Source organism: Xiphophorus maculatus, chromosome 18, assembly GCF_002775205.1.
Source record: "Xiphophorus maculatus strain JP 163 A chromosome 18, X_maculatus-5.0-male, whole genome shotgun sequence".
NCBI classification, from domain to species: domain Eukaryota; kingdom Metazoa; phylum Chordata; class Actinopteri; order Cyprinodontiformes; family Poeciliidae; genus Xiphophorus; species Xiphophorus maculatus.
This window is the reverse complement of record NC_036460.1, coordinates 11,573,746-11,591,500: the sequence shown is the minus strand read 5'-3', so window position 1 is coordinate 11,591,500 and position 17,755 is coordinate 11,573,746.

Below are 17,755 nucleotides of genomic sequence, written 5' to 3'. Positions count from 1 at the left end.
TTTGACTGGACAGTAGAGATACACAAATATACTTTGATTTAAACTGTGCCATTGCAGCTCTAGTTGTTCGTTCTGTCACGTGAGGCTCTGCCCCAGTTTGCAGCGTCTAACAGAAAAAAGCAGTCGGTTTGTTGGATTAAGATTTATTCACTATTAATACAATGATTTAAATGTAATTAATGCTTGTAGTCATCATCGATCAACCTGGATCTAATTTCTAATAAAATAAAAAGAAACAAAAACAAGATAAAACAAAGACATTAATGCTTGAGACTACTGCCAGAGCTAAGAAGCAAAGTTTTTTGAATAAGAAACTGAATGATTGGATCCTGAATATCAGCAGATTTGATCAGAAGCTTACTGCTGTCTCATGAGATTAAAGAAGGTCATCATTTCTAAGTTCTTATACCAATTAATTCAATAATTAGAACTACTTTCATTAGTGTAAAAGTGAGAGTTTGGAAAAGAAAAGAGTCTAAGGGTCTTGGTTCTGGCTCAGTTCTTCTCTAACTGATTGGCATTGAAGGTGTTTTGAACAAAGCAAAACTTTTTTTATTAATACTTTTTATTTTACTTTATTGAATGTGCCAAGTTATAACGAAATTACAACAATGCAATAACAATACATTGTCAAAGGAGCTGGTTTTAATAAGTGTGAGCTTATTAAAACCATCCCTTTTCCAGCAACATCACAAAATGATCTCATCTTGTTTATATATATTTTATAAGTACACCTTCATTCCACTTCCTGATTCTTAATTAGTGCAGCACACCCAATGATATATTAATAATAGCTTTAACAGTATTAACTACAAAATATTGTTAATGTTGATGCCAACAATAATGTAACAACAACAAAATAATACATCAAGACAGTTTCTCATATTTAGAGTAAACCATTTCCTTATACAAATGTTTGAATTGTTTAATGTTTTGTCAAACTGTTTAGTTTCACACCACAGACTGAAATGCAAAAGCTTCTTCTTGTGGTTCTGATCTTACAAACTTTGAATTTGTATTTTCTTCTGAGATTATAAAATCCTTCTTCTTTTGAAAACAATTCTTGAATATTTTCTTGCAACTGTTCATTTTGCGCTTTAAATAAGAGACGCACTGTTTGTAAATTCACCAAATCTGAATGTTTTAGTAATCTAGATTACTAAAAGCTGATCCAGGTTTGTGTGATTAATAATTCTTATTGCTCTTTTTTGCAGCTTAATTAGTGGTTGTAATACATTTGCATAATTATTGCCCCATATCTCTGCACAGTAACTGAGGTAGGGTAAAACTAGGTAACAGTAGAGAGTATGTAATGCTTTCTGTTCAACCAATCGCTTGGCTTTATTCAGGATAAAAAATACTCTGATATTTTCTTTTGTTTATATTGAATATGCGGTTTACAATTAACCTTGTCATCGATAATCACTCCAAGAAATTTGTGTTCCTGAACTCTTTCAATAGTTACACCATTTATCTCTATTTTTGTTTCAGAACTTGCTTTGCAATTCCGGAGTAACATTATTTTAATTTTAATCAAATTTAGCGACAACTTGTTACCATCAAACCACATCTTCAGTTCTTCTGTATGCTTTTCAACAAAAATGTCATACACCTAATGAGTATACTTTTGCAAGGCAGCATTTTCTTGTGATTTCTCTAATATTTGCGGCACTGTGGGAGCAGCTTTTTTAATCCACAGAAGAGTTTCAGTGGGTATAAGGCAGAAATGGGTTGAAACAGGGCAGAGTGGACAGAATAAAGATTAGAAGTGGCCATTAAATTGAGTCCCATCACTCTGCTGGGCCCAAACTAAAGTTCGAAGGACGGGCAGATTACTTTGGATTTCTGGCTGTGTTTTCATGCCACTGAAAGGTCGGGGGGGTCAGCTCTACCGGGGTTATGAGAAGTGGACTGCATCAACGATTTTAAGAGTGCTATTAGCTCATGCGTGTTCAGATGATATCTTGCACCGACGCAGCGGGTCTTGTATCGCAACACAATGCTCTTAGCAGAGGAACGTATTTAAGCTGTATTACAATAATGTTGAAAGGTTCACCTCTGACCTCTGTGTCTGAGTGAATGTAAACCGTGGAAGGTAGAACAATACACTGAGCTTGTCACAGTGGGACTGAATTATTGAAGGGGAGGTATTGTGCAAAATCAACTTTTTTGAAATTTACATCATGTTATAATGTTATTCCCTGATCAAAAACATACCTAGAGTAAGTGAATTAATATATTACTTTAATTAAATTGGCTGTGGGGTTTCAGTATAGCTGCTTTGTGTTGTTCATGGTTACAGTCATTGTAAAGTGAACATCCTCTTTCAATACTTGCCCCTTTCATATATAAGAGTATATTTTTATATATTTCGTATAACTAAATACACAACACACACTTTCCAACTCTCTTTACATATATAAATATAACAACTAAATGTGGAACTGTAGCTCTCTTCTGTGCTTGAAATGCTTTGCATCTTCATGTTTCAGTAATAAATACTTATTGATTAAAGATAAAAGCACAGTTTAACTAAGAGGTCCTTTTTTATATACATATATTTGCACTTATATTTTGTACATGCCCACACTAGCTTTCCAAGTGTGACTTGCATGGAATTGATCTTTAAGACAATTGTATCCAAAGTGAGGCCAGGGGGCCATTTGTGGCCCTTAGAACATTTTTTTTGCGGCCCTCTGATTGTAGTAAATGAATGGTACAACTTTGGCCTTCCAGTGGTCACTGGTATCCTTTTTTTAGCATGAGAATTTCAGTGACAAATTTAATTCTTCTTTAACGGAAATATTTTTCTTTGAATAGAAATGTTTTCATCTAACTTTATAGTAAGCATGGCTGTAAAAATCCACCAACTTTAAAAAAACAAATAAAAATAAAACAAAACCTGAGCACAATTAAATCTATTAAATCAGGTTAATAGAAGAAGGATCATTTTAAGGAAGTACTCATTTTTGTTTCTGGGAATTTAGAGCAAAGAAACGGAAGAAAATGTACCCAAAGATTTAGGAAACTGCCTTTTATTAATACAAAATATTGCCACTTTGTTATTCACAACAAAATTCTTTTGCGTTTTAAGTTGGAATAGCAATGTGATTTTGAACTTTGGTATTCTGAAACATACTGCAAAGAGTTTGGACACCACTGCTTTAAGAATACTGCAGACTCTTTTGAGGATACAGGAGATCTACAGGTCTCTAAGAATTGATTTTATGGACTACACAAGGTGACAGTGTAAGAAAATTAAACTAAACTGCAAATATAGGCTTATTTGTCGCTTAATTGTGGGACACAAACAGCTGTTTATGAAGGCTTACAATGGACCTTTAGACATCATTCAGCCTGATGCCATAAGACTGAGCTCAGCATCCTTCCACGAACGAACGGACAGAGGGATGGATGAACAAATGAATAGATGAATGGATAGACAGACAGACGAAGACAGTGTCCTCCTGTAATCCCCAGCAGCAGCAGCAGCAGCAGCATATGGACTGTAAAGCGCAGAGACACGGAGTCAGGACTTAGAAATATGATTCATTTCTTTCCCCTCTCTAATCCCCGACAAACAAGCTGGTGGCCGGCCTGCTCTGGAGGCGCAGTGTAATCATGCCACAGGCTGCTGTTGCTGCTGCTGCTGCTGCAGCTGCCTGGCTTTCCCTCCACCCCTTCCTGTCTTTGCCCCCCCCCCCCGTTCCCCCAGCCTGGAGTCCAATTTCCTCTTAATCGATTCCTAATCCCAACGCCACCAAAACGCACACACACCAAACACGCGGTCAGACACAAACACACAAGTGCAGCCTCTCAAACATCAAGCACATCATATAAACATTTAAAAATGCAGATTCTTTCACATATGCCTGATGCACATGTGCAAAATGATGAAAGTTAGTAAAAATACAGAATCACATGATGTAGGTTTTTTTTAGATGAAGAGAATAAAAACCATAAACAACTTTTTTCTCTTTAGATTGCAAGAAAAGTCCAAAAAACATACTGTGCATGCATGGAAGCCTCATCATTTCTGATTTAATGTGTTTTCATATTTTTAGCAGATATTTTTTTTACAGTTCTCTAGAAAGTTTTTGGCCTCAACTTTAAAACAGTTTTCATTTGACTCTCTCAAAGTTTTAATTTGAGACAGTCAGTACAGCAGTAAAGTATAACTACTATCAAGCATGTTTTACATCCCTGTTGAGGAATTTCCCCGTCTTCTTAGCAAAAGTGTTTATTTTCAGCCAAGCTGCAGGGTTTTTGGATATGAACAACCTACATGGTCATGTCACGACCATCACACTGCCACCACCACGTGTGACTGTCAGAATGATTTTCTCTTTCTGAAATGTTTTGTAGTTTTAATTTTTTAAGTCTTTTTGTTCTTTTCGGTCTCCCTCTTGTTTGTGGATTTGGGAAGGTATTAAACATTATTAAACATGCATTTGTTTAGCTGTTTTTCTTAAATAAATACAGTCATTATTCGAAAACTATGTTTTGCTCTTACTCAGGTTACATTAACTAAACATTTGTTTGATGGTCTGAAACATTTACATGTGACAAAAAAAGGAAAAACCAAAAGAAACAATTTGAAAGATCTGCATGCTTTATATAAAAGAATATGTATTATTTTTCATAATTGGACAAATTTGTACAGGCTCATGTCGAAGGTACTTTTGATATGCCTACAGACTCTGAAAGATAAGGAGTGTGACAGCTGCTATTTTTGGATTTCAGCAGAGAATATATCAAGTGACACAGATCAGAATTGGGGACAAATAATCTTCAGCATCAATTTATTCAGTTGGCGCAGTTGGTAGCACTGTTGCCTTGCAGCAAGAAGGTCCTGGGTTCGATTCCCGGCCAGGGTCTTTCTGCATGGAGTTTGCATGTTCTCCCTGTGCATGCGTGGGTTCTCTCCGGGTACTCCGGCTTCCTCCCACAGTCCAAAAACATGACTGTCAGGTTAATTGGTTTCTCTAAATTCTCCCTAGGTGTGAGTGTGTGTGTGCATGGTTGTTTGTCCTGTATGTCTCTGCGTTGCCCTGCGACAGACTGGCGACCTGTCCAGGGTGTACCCCGCCTCTCGCCCGGAACGTAGCTGGGGATGGGCACCAGCAACCCTCCCGACCCCATTAGGGACAAGGGTGAACAGAAAATGGATGGATGGATCAATTTATTCAATTCAGTTTACTTTATCAAGTAGATGAACAGCAAACAGCATGTTAGCACAGCAGGTACAATTGATATTCAGTCAGAATCTAGTTAAATATATATTCAATTTGAAATTTTAACTACTTTGAATAATGAATTGAGCTTACTGAATTATTTGACCACTTAGATCAATTGGAATGTATGTATGATTGAATTCAAGTGATTCTTTTTTTTTAAAATTCTGCCTCGAGACAACATTTGTTATGAATTGGCACTATATAAGTGAACTGAATTGAATTTTTATTTCTGTGCGCTCCAGTCAAATAGCCAGATTCAGATCCAGCTGAATAGACTTCAACTGATACATTCGAACAGGAAGCCTTATCAAAAATGGAAGATTTGGGACGTTCCATGACAGTAGACGATGAAAACAACTGTGTGGTGCTTCCAGAGGAGAAGAATCAGATTGCTGAAAAATCTTACTTCCGTAGCACAACAAAATCTCAAGTTCAACACTAAAAGCTGCTGTTATGTTATTTTCTATCTTATCATATTGATATGTCAGAGTCTGAAGTGTACAGAGTGAAAAGAAATGGTGAGAGTAAAGTTCCCTGTAGTGCTCCTGTGCTAATAACTGCCTGGTTAGACACACAGTCAAACTGCGGCTTGTTTGTCAGGTAGTCATTGATCCAGGTGATTGTTGAGGCCTCCAAATGTGGCTTCTGGAGTTTCTGATGAAGCAAATCAGGCTGAATTGTGTTAAATGCACTGGAGAAATAAAAGAAAATGACCCTCACAGTGCTGCTTTCTTTGTCCAGATGACAGTAAATTTGTTGAAGTAGGTTCAAGATGGCATCTTCAGCTCCACCGTGATCCATAAACTGTTCAGAGGTCCTAAAGGCCGTAGTTTGCCAACTTACTTTTATTGAAAAACTACTATGTCTAGGTCAAATTTAAGTCAAGTACTGAACATGACAAATGACTATGTATTAATATTATCTGAAATGCTATTTGTATTTTTGACATTCTTTTCTTCAGGCCTCAGGAAGTGTAGAGCACCATTTCCTTACTTAATTCAATCCATGCAACCACAACATAGTTTCATTTTTAGTTATGCGTCAGAGGTGCTTAATAAGTTTCATCAGGAGATAAATTAGCACCATGTTGATCGTGTGTGATAGATTGCAATAATCATTAAATACAATTTGTGTGGCAGCTGAATCACATAGCCCTGCAGCGTAAGTAGGGTTTGAGTGATTTGCAGCTGGTAGTGGTAACAGGATCAGTATTACACTATGAATGGATCAACCAGCACTGTCAACCTCAGTATACACTTCTGCTTAGGGCTTTACTGCAGATTACAACTTAACACCTAGCTAATATCTCTAATAGTAAAAGTCAGCATTCAGAGCCGCAGATTAATATGTTTGACTGAAACAGTTGTCGGGATTATGGGAGTAGTTGGTGTTTAGCACAGCTAAGAGTATTGAACACAGATTGCAATCAGATTGTTTAGCAGACAGGTGAGGTTTTGATGTCTGGGAGTTCCTGAGGAACGATTCAGACTATTAAAACCTCGTTGTTGTTTTTTTTCCCCTCTGTCCTTCTGTCCTGCTGGTTGCCCTCATGCGGCCACCTCTCCCAGTTTGCCCCAGAGTTCCTCTGTTCCAGCTCTCTTTGCAGTTTGTCAGTCTTGCTGATCTAATTTGGAGAATGTCCCAAATCCTCTTAGTGTCCTGCTCCCTCAGCGCAACACTAAGTGAATTAGACAGGATTACTGTCTCCCTCTTCCTCCTCCTTCTTCGTGTGCTCTTCCTCTTCATCCTTGCCGTCACTCTCTCCTCATCATCTCTCCACTTGTACGTCTGTGTCTCTCTTGACATGTCTCTGTTCATCGGCGGGATTAAAGCAAATGACAAATTGGTTCTAATGTCCACTCCCTAGTGACAGATGCTCCCGCAGCCCAAGTGCATCATGGGACATAAAGTATCGTATGTAAATTAAACTTTAACCTCACAAATATTAAAAAAGAGGGGGGGAACCAGCACAAATAAAGTCCTCCAAAAATGAGCAGGAAAAGAGGGGGAGAAAAATGAGATAATAGATGCTTCCTTGTGTCAAAGTGTTTTTGTTTTCATTATTTCTGTAGATAATATTTTAGTAAAAGCAAAACAGTGCTGGATTCCTGGCATAACTACTTTTATTTGAAAACTGATTCCTCCAAAATGTACTACAGTACAGAGCGCCACAGGAAGTCATTCATACTCTACAATTCCTCCCTGTTTGACATCCTTTATGGGGTTTATGTGCAAAGTTTTATTTATTTGTTTTTAAATAATTTCCGAATATTTAATATACACAAATTATTATTTTTTTTATATATCATTTATGTTTTGGTTGGTTTTTCTATTCTTATATACTATTCTTTTTTTCTGCTTGTACAATGGGTGCAGCTGCAGCTCAAGTACTTCCCCTTGATTCTGATTCTGATTGGACCGAACACTGAGTAAAAGTTCATGTCAAGGTGATCTAGTTTAATCTGTTGCCTAGCTTTCACTTCTTCACCCTGATCTCTGCCGTGCCAGCGCAGGTCAGGTTAGGTCCTGTTAATCAGGAGTACAACACTAAGCACTGTTGTCATTTTAAAGACAACATTGGAACATTTTTCATCCTTTAAAGGAAAAAAGAAAAATGGGCATTCAAGTTAGATTGAAAAAAAATAATTACACAAATATATAAATATAAAGCATAAAATTGACTACGTTTGCAGCTGCTGAATGTGTATAGTCAAAACATTGAACTGGACATAAAATAGTTTGGCTTTATTTAAATTAATCAGTAGTTCCTGTTTGAATATCTTCACTTTGATGTTTTGTCTTTGAAAAAAACCAGGGGCTGAAAATAAATGTATGGGTGGCGTCTCTCCAGCTGAGCTGCAACCTCACATCACACCCCTCAACAGCGCGCTCGCCACTCAGCTCCTCAAGACTAGCGGCAGCAGCAATTAGCCAAGACCTGATAGAACAGCACATCTGCTGAGTTCATCATATGATCTACTACTTAGTCCGACATTCCTAGGAACAGTTAACGGCATAATGAAGGAGCATCTTAAAGAAAAGGAGGTCAATTTCAAAGTCAAATGTCTTTTAAGTTATGTTTGATATATGTAGCATTTTTATAACAACTGAAGGTAACATATTTACTTTATTGTGTTATAAAATGTCATGTCACTCTGAATGTTTCCAGACCTTCGTAAGTCTTGAATTATTTTTTTTTGCTACAAGCAGAGAATCACCAATGGGGATGGCTGCAGAATACTTTTTAAGTTCATGGGTGGAGTGCCAGTCTGCTAGGTCTCCATGTTATTTAATTTCTCCTGACTTCCATCACCACAATTGTTGCGTCTTGAACCTTACAGTGGAGGTGAAAGTGAAATTTTTGATTCTTTCCATTGTATTTTGCACTGATGCCTGGGTTCTGTGTCCCATATGTGACATCATAACTCTACCTTTAATTTTGCTCTTTCTTTCTGGCTCACTAATATATGCACTCCTCACTGTCGGGCATAGAAATTAACATTTGCAGTCAATGCTAATATTTGCCTTTTAAATGTAGGAGCACATGGTTACTAGATTTAAAAGACAAACATCATTTTGCAATTTTTTCTACAAACTTTTCCTACAAACACTTTTAATGAACCTGGGCCGAAATAACAACACATGGCCATTTTTTCTTGTATTTTAGTTCCAATCATCAGATAAACAGGCCTCATCATAAATTTCCCCTTGCAAGAGAAGTAAATATAAAGATCTTTACAAAAAAAAAATACAAACTTTAATCTAATATGTCATGTTGTTTAATTTGTGTTTTTTTCTCATTGCAGGATTGTTGACAGACTAACAGCATGGTCTGACCCTCTGTCTGAGCCATTGACCTTTGGCCCTTTCATTCCTCTACATGTATGTTCCCTGCTGGTTTCCTTATCCGTCATATAGAAACTGAATTTTTTTTCTTTTAATCTAATTTCTCATTTTATTTTTTCACAACAGACCTTCGTTCAGACCTTCATCATCATCCTCTCCCCTTGCTGTGCTCCATCCTGTTCCACCATTGCTCTCTCTGAATGATCTGAATATCTGCCCTCCCAACTCCATCCTTCCTCCTTCACTTTCAGTAATTCCAGAGCTGCCTCACTCACTCGCTCACGCAGCTCGCCCTAATCCAGCTCTGACCTCAATCCCGTGATGTAACGGATCATGTGACGCGAGCCAGAAAGGCAGAGGGAAACAGAAAAGTGGAGAGAGAGAGACTGGAACACGGGGACAAAAAGTGGGGAAACATGGCCTAATCTCCAAAACTGGAGCCGCCAGACCAATCACACGCTGAGGGGAGAGGGGGAACTGAGGGTAAGCGGGGGGTGAGGGGGTCCATTAAGTTACAAAATATTAGTTGGACGCACACTGATGTCAACATACACACACACACGCCCACACATGGTAACAATAAGAAAACATGTTTGTTTCATCACTGACAAACTCCCTGTTTGTCTGCTATAAACACATCAACAAGTTTGTTTGTGACCAACAGGCTGCCTGATACTTTAGAAATACCTACAGCTTGTTTATAAAAGCAATTTTATTTTAGACGACATGTTCTAAAAAATATATGTGATTATTTACCTTTCAAACATAGAATGTACAGTAAGTTCTCAAGCCAAATATACAGTATACATAACATTTACAACATTAATATGAGAAGCTGTGTTAATAAACAGGAATTTGCAAGTTTGTTTTACTGGCATCTGCTTTTATTGCACATCTGCTTTTCTACCCTGACATACTGCATTGTAAATAATACATTTTATGCTCATTTAAAATGTGAAAATATGTTGTTCTATGTAGGGGTACTAATAATGCACAGTCTAGACAGACAGACAGACAGACAGACAGACAGACAGACAGACAGACAGACAGACAGACAGACAGACAGACAGACGGTCAACTATTTCTTGTCCAGAAATCCACTGATAAATGTGGAAAAATACAGCTTTGAATTTCATGATGTTTATTCTTTGGAGAAAACAAATCTACTGTGTTTGATTTTCAAAGTAGGATTAAGGCCTGAGGACAGAAGTAGCTATGAACAGAGGCTGATTTTTGTTCCTGTATAGATTTTGCTGAGGCATCTCAGAACATTATCCTGTTAAAAGAATGACTCATTTCAATTTAGTAGTAAATAAGTTTTATTTATATTTTCTCATTCATTATTTTTTCTTTATACTATACACTATAACATGGTTCCTAGGGCCCTGGAGTATTTGTTGCAAAATGAATCAATAATGTTTGTTTGCAATGCTACAGTAGGAATCGCTGATACTTCAACTTTGAAAGGCAACAATCAGATTTTATGCATTAAAAAAGACAAGAAATGTATTTATTTGCACTAAATATGACTATTTTGATGTCTGATTGACAATCACTCATGAATAAACTCTTGGTCTTTTTAAATGTATCAAATATGATACTTCTTATGTAGCACAGTTTAATGTACTAAAGGACCAAAAGGCACATCATATCAGAAAACTAGACGAATCTACTGGAGCGGTTGTCAGTAACAATAAAAACAATATAAAAGAGGAACTGCTTTCAATACCGTGTATTTTAAAAGAAGAAAAATTAAAGTGAACACTACAAGACAAAAACATAGAACCCAAAAAATAAATACAAAATACATATACATAGCACTGCAGCAAATCTTCCATACGAATGTGCACAATATTTTCAACTATGCAACAAAAGTGCTAAATGTCCCCACGGGTCAGCACAGTGTCTGACTGATACACATTTGAAAGGTCCATAGTTTGATTGTCCAGATATTTGAGGGGAAAATGCCCAAGCACAGTTTGTTTCCAATGGAGAAGAGGTGAATAATGGCTTGTGTGTCAGTATGGTGAGATGGAGGGGGAAATATAGACCGTCAGTCTTCTACCAGACCAATATGGAGTAATCTCCATCCTTAAACCCTAAAAAGGGTCACCTGGCCTGTATTGAAATAAACAGAACCAGTAAATTACCAGCCTGCTAGTTAACTAGACTTTTTTATTTATTATTTTTATTTATTATACTTATTATATCCACAATCTAATCATTAAGACAAAATAAAGATATCAGTATTTGTCTCATTACCTTAAACACATACACTGAGTTTAAGAGGTTAGATCATATGACAATTGACTGCAGGTGCCAACCAACAATTAACATTGGCTACCACCACCACCATGCTAAGCAAACAAAATAACATTGTGTTCACTACTCACCTATTCCATTTATAGCTCAGTGCATGACAACTTCATGCCTCCAAGCTCACTGGGTATTCAGATCTAAATGATTTTTATATTGTGAGTCTTAAAAGTGGATAATAAACAAAGAGAAGAACTACTTTGGAAGCACAAACCTGTGGCACCTTTGTCTCCAGTTCTCCCCCTCACACCTGACTGGGAAAGCTGGAGCAGGCCTGAATAACCACTCCAGATGCAGTGATTGGCTGAATGCACTATGATGTAGCCATAGACGTAAATCCCCGGAGTGTCGGGTAGGTCCGGAACCCCCACACCCCCAATCTTGGAAAAGTCTAGAATCCCCCCATCCCAAAGAAATCATAAACTAAATCTTTGTATTTAAACAATATCAATATAAAAAGTACGGAAGAGCATTAGGGCCACCGAAAAAAAATAAATAAAAAGAATTCTGAGTTTAAAGTCAGAATTCTTTTTTTTTTTTTGGTGGCCCTAATCCTCTTCCGTAAAAAAGAGGCAATAGAAACAAAGAACGAAATAAATCTGCCATTCATCTAAGTAGAAAATAAGAATACATTTTAAGTCCCCCCCTTCCATTGTTTGAACAATGGTTCGTCCAAAGTGCAGGAGGAGCAACAGCAGCTGAACTGCACAGGATCCGTCAGACCCACTGAATGAAGAGCTAATTGTTGCTGTAACTCTGCAGCATAAATAAAAAACCCTCCAGTAAGTAAATACTTAAAGCAAAAGACATGTTACACATTTATTTACTTCCACTGCTTAATAAGAAATTACACATTAACAATAAAAATCAGACTGCAGTTCGTTTTTCATTACTTTGGTTGAATCATGATAAACTGCCACCTCATGCCTTGGAAATCAAAACTAGCAAAACTGCCTCCCAATACTTCCCAAATATTCAATTGCTACATTGACATGAAACCCTCCCCCACACTCCTCAAAAAATAAAAATAAATAAACAGTTTAGAGCAACTTCAGTTATAATTTAAATAACACCTGACTTGTATTGAGAATCACTGCAATAAATCAATATTTATGAAGAATTTTATTAAGTTGGGATACTTATTAAAACTTTTTAATCAGAGACTTACATTTTTGTAAAGGTGTAGCAGAGAAAAAACCCATATCTAAACATTTGAAACTTAGTTTGACTTCTACGGGTCTCAACAGGTTGTTTACTGAGAAAAGCACTTTTGTTATTCATTGCTACTTACTTGTCATTTTTGGTGGTGCAGCCAATAAAAAAATGTAAAACCCCACTTTACGTTACATTTGACTGTAATTTTGCCGCTCTCCCCCGCACCCCTCAAAATTGCTCTTAAAAATGTTCCCTGTTTATGGTCCCCCCCAATAATGAGATGGGATTTACACCCTTGTATGTGACTGACTGTCATTCTAACCAATGGAGCAGCAAAGGCGGGATTAAGGGCAGTTTGACCCTGGGTTACACTTTCATATTTTTTATCAGCTTTTACTCTGAGTCTGCCAGAGGTATGGATAAATAATAGATAGAAAGATCATCAGCATTGCAACTCCCTAACTGTATCTTCTGTAATACCTGAGCCGATCATCAGGGGGCGCTGTACAGGAACAAGCCAGCATACATGTGTCTGATGCCGCCCTGCTTTCATCTGTTAGCTGTGTGACTGGAGAAGCACATGGCCTGTAAAAACACACATGCTGAAGCAGTGGTGGTGCAGCGACAGAGCTGACGCCACAGAAGTGAAGGTTATTTGTGTTATGTGTGTTTTATCAGCGAAGAAGAGGACTCCGGTGACACAGAAGAGCCGTGATTCACGCTTATTGCAAGAAGGTTCAGGTTGATGCTGGTTATTCTTTGAAATCAAAGCATGCTCATGTGTTAGAAGGGCCTAGTCAAAATCTGAAACTTGATTCTGCAGACTTCCAGCTGTAATTACAGAAAAAGCTAGTTTAGCCTAGATTCGGATGGTTGAATAGAAGTAGATGTTTGGGGTTTTTTCTGTGAAAAAGAATGCAAACCTGTAAAATTACATGCAGCTTTGTGTTGTTCTATCACATGAAATCCCCATAAATGTATTAAAGTTTGTGGAAGGAAGAAAAACTCTTGCAAGGTGATTTAACGGGACTCTGGCAAATTGCAAAGAAAGTCTGCTCCTAATTATTTGTGTGATTATTTTCTTTCTTATGACGCAATGATGAAAGCAATCGCCATCCTGTCAGCTGTCATGAACTTATTCACATGTTTCTATGTTAAGTTGTGCTGACCTGATAGTTCCCAGCTTGTGGTCCAGCTCTTTCATTCTCCCTCAGCTAAAACGAGGAGCTCCACTTCTGGCTAAACTGTGTGTGGCAGCTCTGATCCCCGCTGTTTTCCTGGAGGTTGTTTTAATGGCTGAACATAGATAATCCATAGGAGCAACTCCTGATCCCCCCACATGGTCAAATCCTTCAGTCTCCCCCTACCCGCCATGCCTCTTTGAGCTCCACTACATTTATCCAGTTTGAACTCAGGGAACCATGACCACAACCACCGCACACACACGCACTCTACCAGACACACCAGTTATACCTGCTCTTCTCACAGCCCACAGTCAGATGAGGGTGAACCTGATCGTGTTTTGATGTTGATCACCCAGATACAGTGTAGCCCAAAAAAAGAAGAAAATTGACCCCTTTCATATTTCTTCTGTTTTTGCTTTTTGTAGCACTTCAATGTTTCAGATCAGTCATATGTAAAGCAAATAGACACAAAATTATTTTTATCTAGTGTTAAATTTTAAATAAACACAATTTCTGGACTCATCCCGATGTTTGTCGGACCTCTAAAATCAAGAAATCCTTGAATCCTTGAAATAAAATCTGTCTGAAGACATGAAGCAGGCAGAAGAGAAACAAAGTAATTGACTTCTCGATTAGTCTGGAAAGTGTAGAAAGAAAAAAAAAGAAGATATTTCTAAGGTTTTGAGACACCAACAAACCACAGTGGAGCTGGTCTCTGAAAGTAAGGAGAACTGGAAAACCTTCCCAGGAGTGGCTGGCCTTTGAAATTACTCTGGGTGAATTGATGTCACAAATAAACGCAGAACAACATCTAAAGTACTGCAGGGATCTCGTGCCTCAGAGTCCACTTAACAATAAAAAAGATAAACAGAGCCATAATGGGATAGCTGGGAGAGCTCCAAGGCCAAAAGCACAACTGACCAAAAACCTGTCACATTTGCCACACAAAATATTTGGTGGACTGATGGGGAAAACAGCAGAACCTTTTGGAAGGTTTTCACTCTGTGTACAGAGAAAGAACTTTCTGGCAGTGTGAAGTTCTGGGACTTCATCTGGAAGATTTACCAAAAACAGGAATTTTTGCTCCCTATTAGGGTTCGACCATCGGTTTGTGAACTTAAGCTCAGTTGGGACTTTGCTTTTTTATTAATTTCCACTTTAAAAGCAAAAATACAGGAACTACAACAACTTAAGCAACCAAGATGTGTCTCAACTTTGACCCCCATTCTTTTCCATATACATCTTTCCTTCCTCTCCTTCTGTCCCTCTTTACTGTGATGTCCCCCCCCACACCCACGCCCAACATTCATTAAGACGTACAATGTACACACACATACACTCCACCAGGTGTGTATTAATCTAGGGTTGCCCTCTCAGCCTACGCCCTGCCCACCTCCCAACACACACATCTCTCTCCTCCTCCTCAGCATCCAGTCCCCACCAACTCCCCCCACCATCCCAATCCCAGCACTGTGTTAATCTGCTGCTGGTCTGACGGTCAGCACTTTGAGCAGCAGACAGACAGATTGGCTGTAATCCCCTGAGTGCCACAGATGGAGCGGCACTACGCAGACCTTGGGGAAGGTGAACGCACTTTTGTACACAAACACACGCGGGCACACAAACACACATGAACAAAGACATACAATTAGAGAATAAAAAAATATATACTATACATCTTTGGATGGACGAGCAGAGTCCATTAGACGCGTTGTAAATGGGGCACCATGCTGATAATCTGTGACTTCAGCCTCACAAAATGCTCCTTCATCAACAAACCAGCAAAACATGGCAGAAAGGTTTCTGCTAAATAAAAGCTTAATGTGTGAATTAAATGCAGGAGACTCACACTGGGATAGTTAAGAGACTTGAGGATCCAAATATTGTTAATTATCAACCAAAACTCCAGCAGAAAGTGTATTCTGAATGCCAAAAGATGGATGGCATATATTCATCATACTAAGTCCTCATCCCGACCCCACAAGGGACAAGGGTGTTAGAAAATGGATGGATGGATGGACTAAGTCCTTATTAATTTCATAAACATTTTGCAGAACTAACTATTAATTGTGATTTGAAGGATAATTTTGGCCTGAAATACAAATAGGGACCTTTTAAATTTAGACTTAAGTAGTATTAATGTAATTTTTTTAGTTATTCTGCATTTTATAATAATAGTTATTTACCATTCACCCTTTTTCCACTATCAGTAGTAGCAATTTTTTAACTAACACTACAGTTTTAATGTGGAGAAATTAATCAATCAGCAACAAATCTCCTTCCAGGAATTTCCCAAAAATAACCAAGCTTTTTGAATATGAGTCATTAAAAATAATGTCATTTATTAAACCTTATTAGCCTGCTAATGTAATAACATGAGCTACTTTTTTGGTAGCAAATGCTTTCTGAACACATTTAACTGAATAGGGAGCTGTTACAGCTGTCATGTTGTTTAATAAATAAATATGTAAACTTAGTACAGGTTAAAACTATCATTTGACATTTTGTTGAGAAAGTGTTTAGCCATATATTGAGAATTTAAGTTTGTATACAGCTTTAGCTACTTTAGTCACAGCTAAATACTAACAAAATCTTGATAGCAGGCTTCTTCACCCTGAGGCTGTCATGCCAGTACATGGTGTTTATTTTATAGCAGTTTGATAAAAATAAATTTCAGGTTTAATATTATTTACAGTTTTATACCCAATTATTTTAATATTACAGAAGAGTACTTAGATTTTTTTTTTAAATTCTATTTAATATGCTACATTTCTCAGAATTTAACATATTTTGATGAATGGTTACATGGTAAAAACAATTGGACTAGCCACTTTACCTATTTCTACGGATTCTGATTCAAATCTACACTAAGAAAATTGACGGAAATTATACATCAGATCTATTGAGTAAACCAAAAAATTTCCACAATTTGCTTTTTAAAATGACGCTACAGAACTATATTAATAGATTCCAGACAACTTTAAGATCATTTTGCTCCTGGTTTATTCTCCATATTTAGAGGACCATAAATAAGAGCTAATTTGTGAAAATATCTAAACTTCAGTAACAATATTTTAATCTGTCAATTTGTTCTAATCTGATCTATTCTATTAGGTTATACTAGAAGAGAAAAGGTTTATATACCAATTTCCCAGAATAATTCTTGCAAAATTACTAGCAAGCTTAACTTATTAGCATTACTTTATTTACCCCAAAAGGGAAATGAAATGTTGTCACTCATATCATCCAGATTATCTTCAGTGTCATTATGAATGGTGGTGCTGCAGACAGGAAGAATCTCCAGTAGCAGTCAGTATTACAGCTAATATAAAGATGCCTCTGACTAAAGACTGACATGCTAACAACTACATTTTCAGACAGCAGAGATAATATTCTAAAGTAGAATGTCCTGATGACACCATCAGCTGTTGTCAAGACCTGCTAATCCATATCATTTGTTTTTGCCATCCAGCTAAAATGGCATATAAAATACTAAAACAAAAACGATTCTGCTACCTAAGGCAGAATTTGTGACAATATAACTTTTAAAGAGCAACATAAAGGCTCACAATGACAACGTTATTTCAGTTCATTAAAATTATTATTTTTTTGACTGTGTTCAGAAGTGAGACGTTATACTGTAATGTCCCCAGACTTCAGGTTGCTGGTGTGTTTGCAGGTCTGTACCAATGATGCCCATTGAAAACAACAGGATTAAAGACGGGTGTTTGATTAGATGTTTGTTTTTCTGTGTTCTATTGTAATGAGTGTTTCTGAGGCCATGCCAACAATGGTGCATGCGTGTGTATGTGCGCCCATTTCATTGAAATGAATATAGCCGGGGGCACGGCTTTATCCATTTTAATCAAGGAAGTAGAAGGATCAAATGAAACACTTTTGAGGGGAATGATGTCGACCCAGAGAAGGATATTAATTACAATGCTAGCATCTGAAATCTCATTGGGTTTTTGTCTTTATGTCACTGGTGTAACTGATAAAAAATAAGAAGTGTAGTTG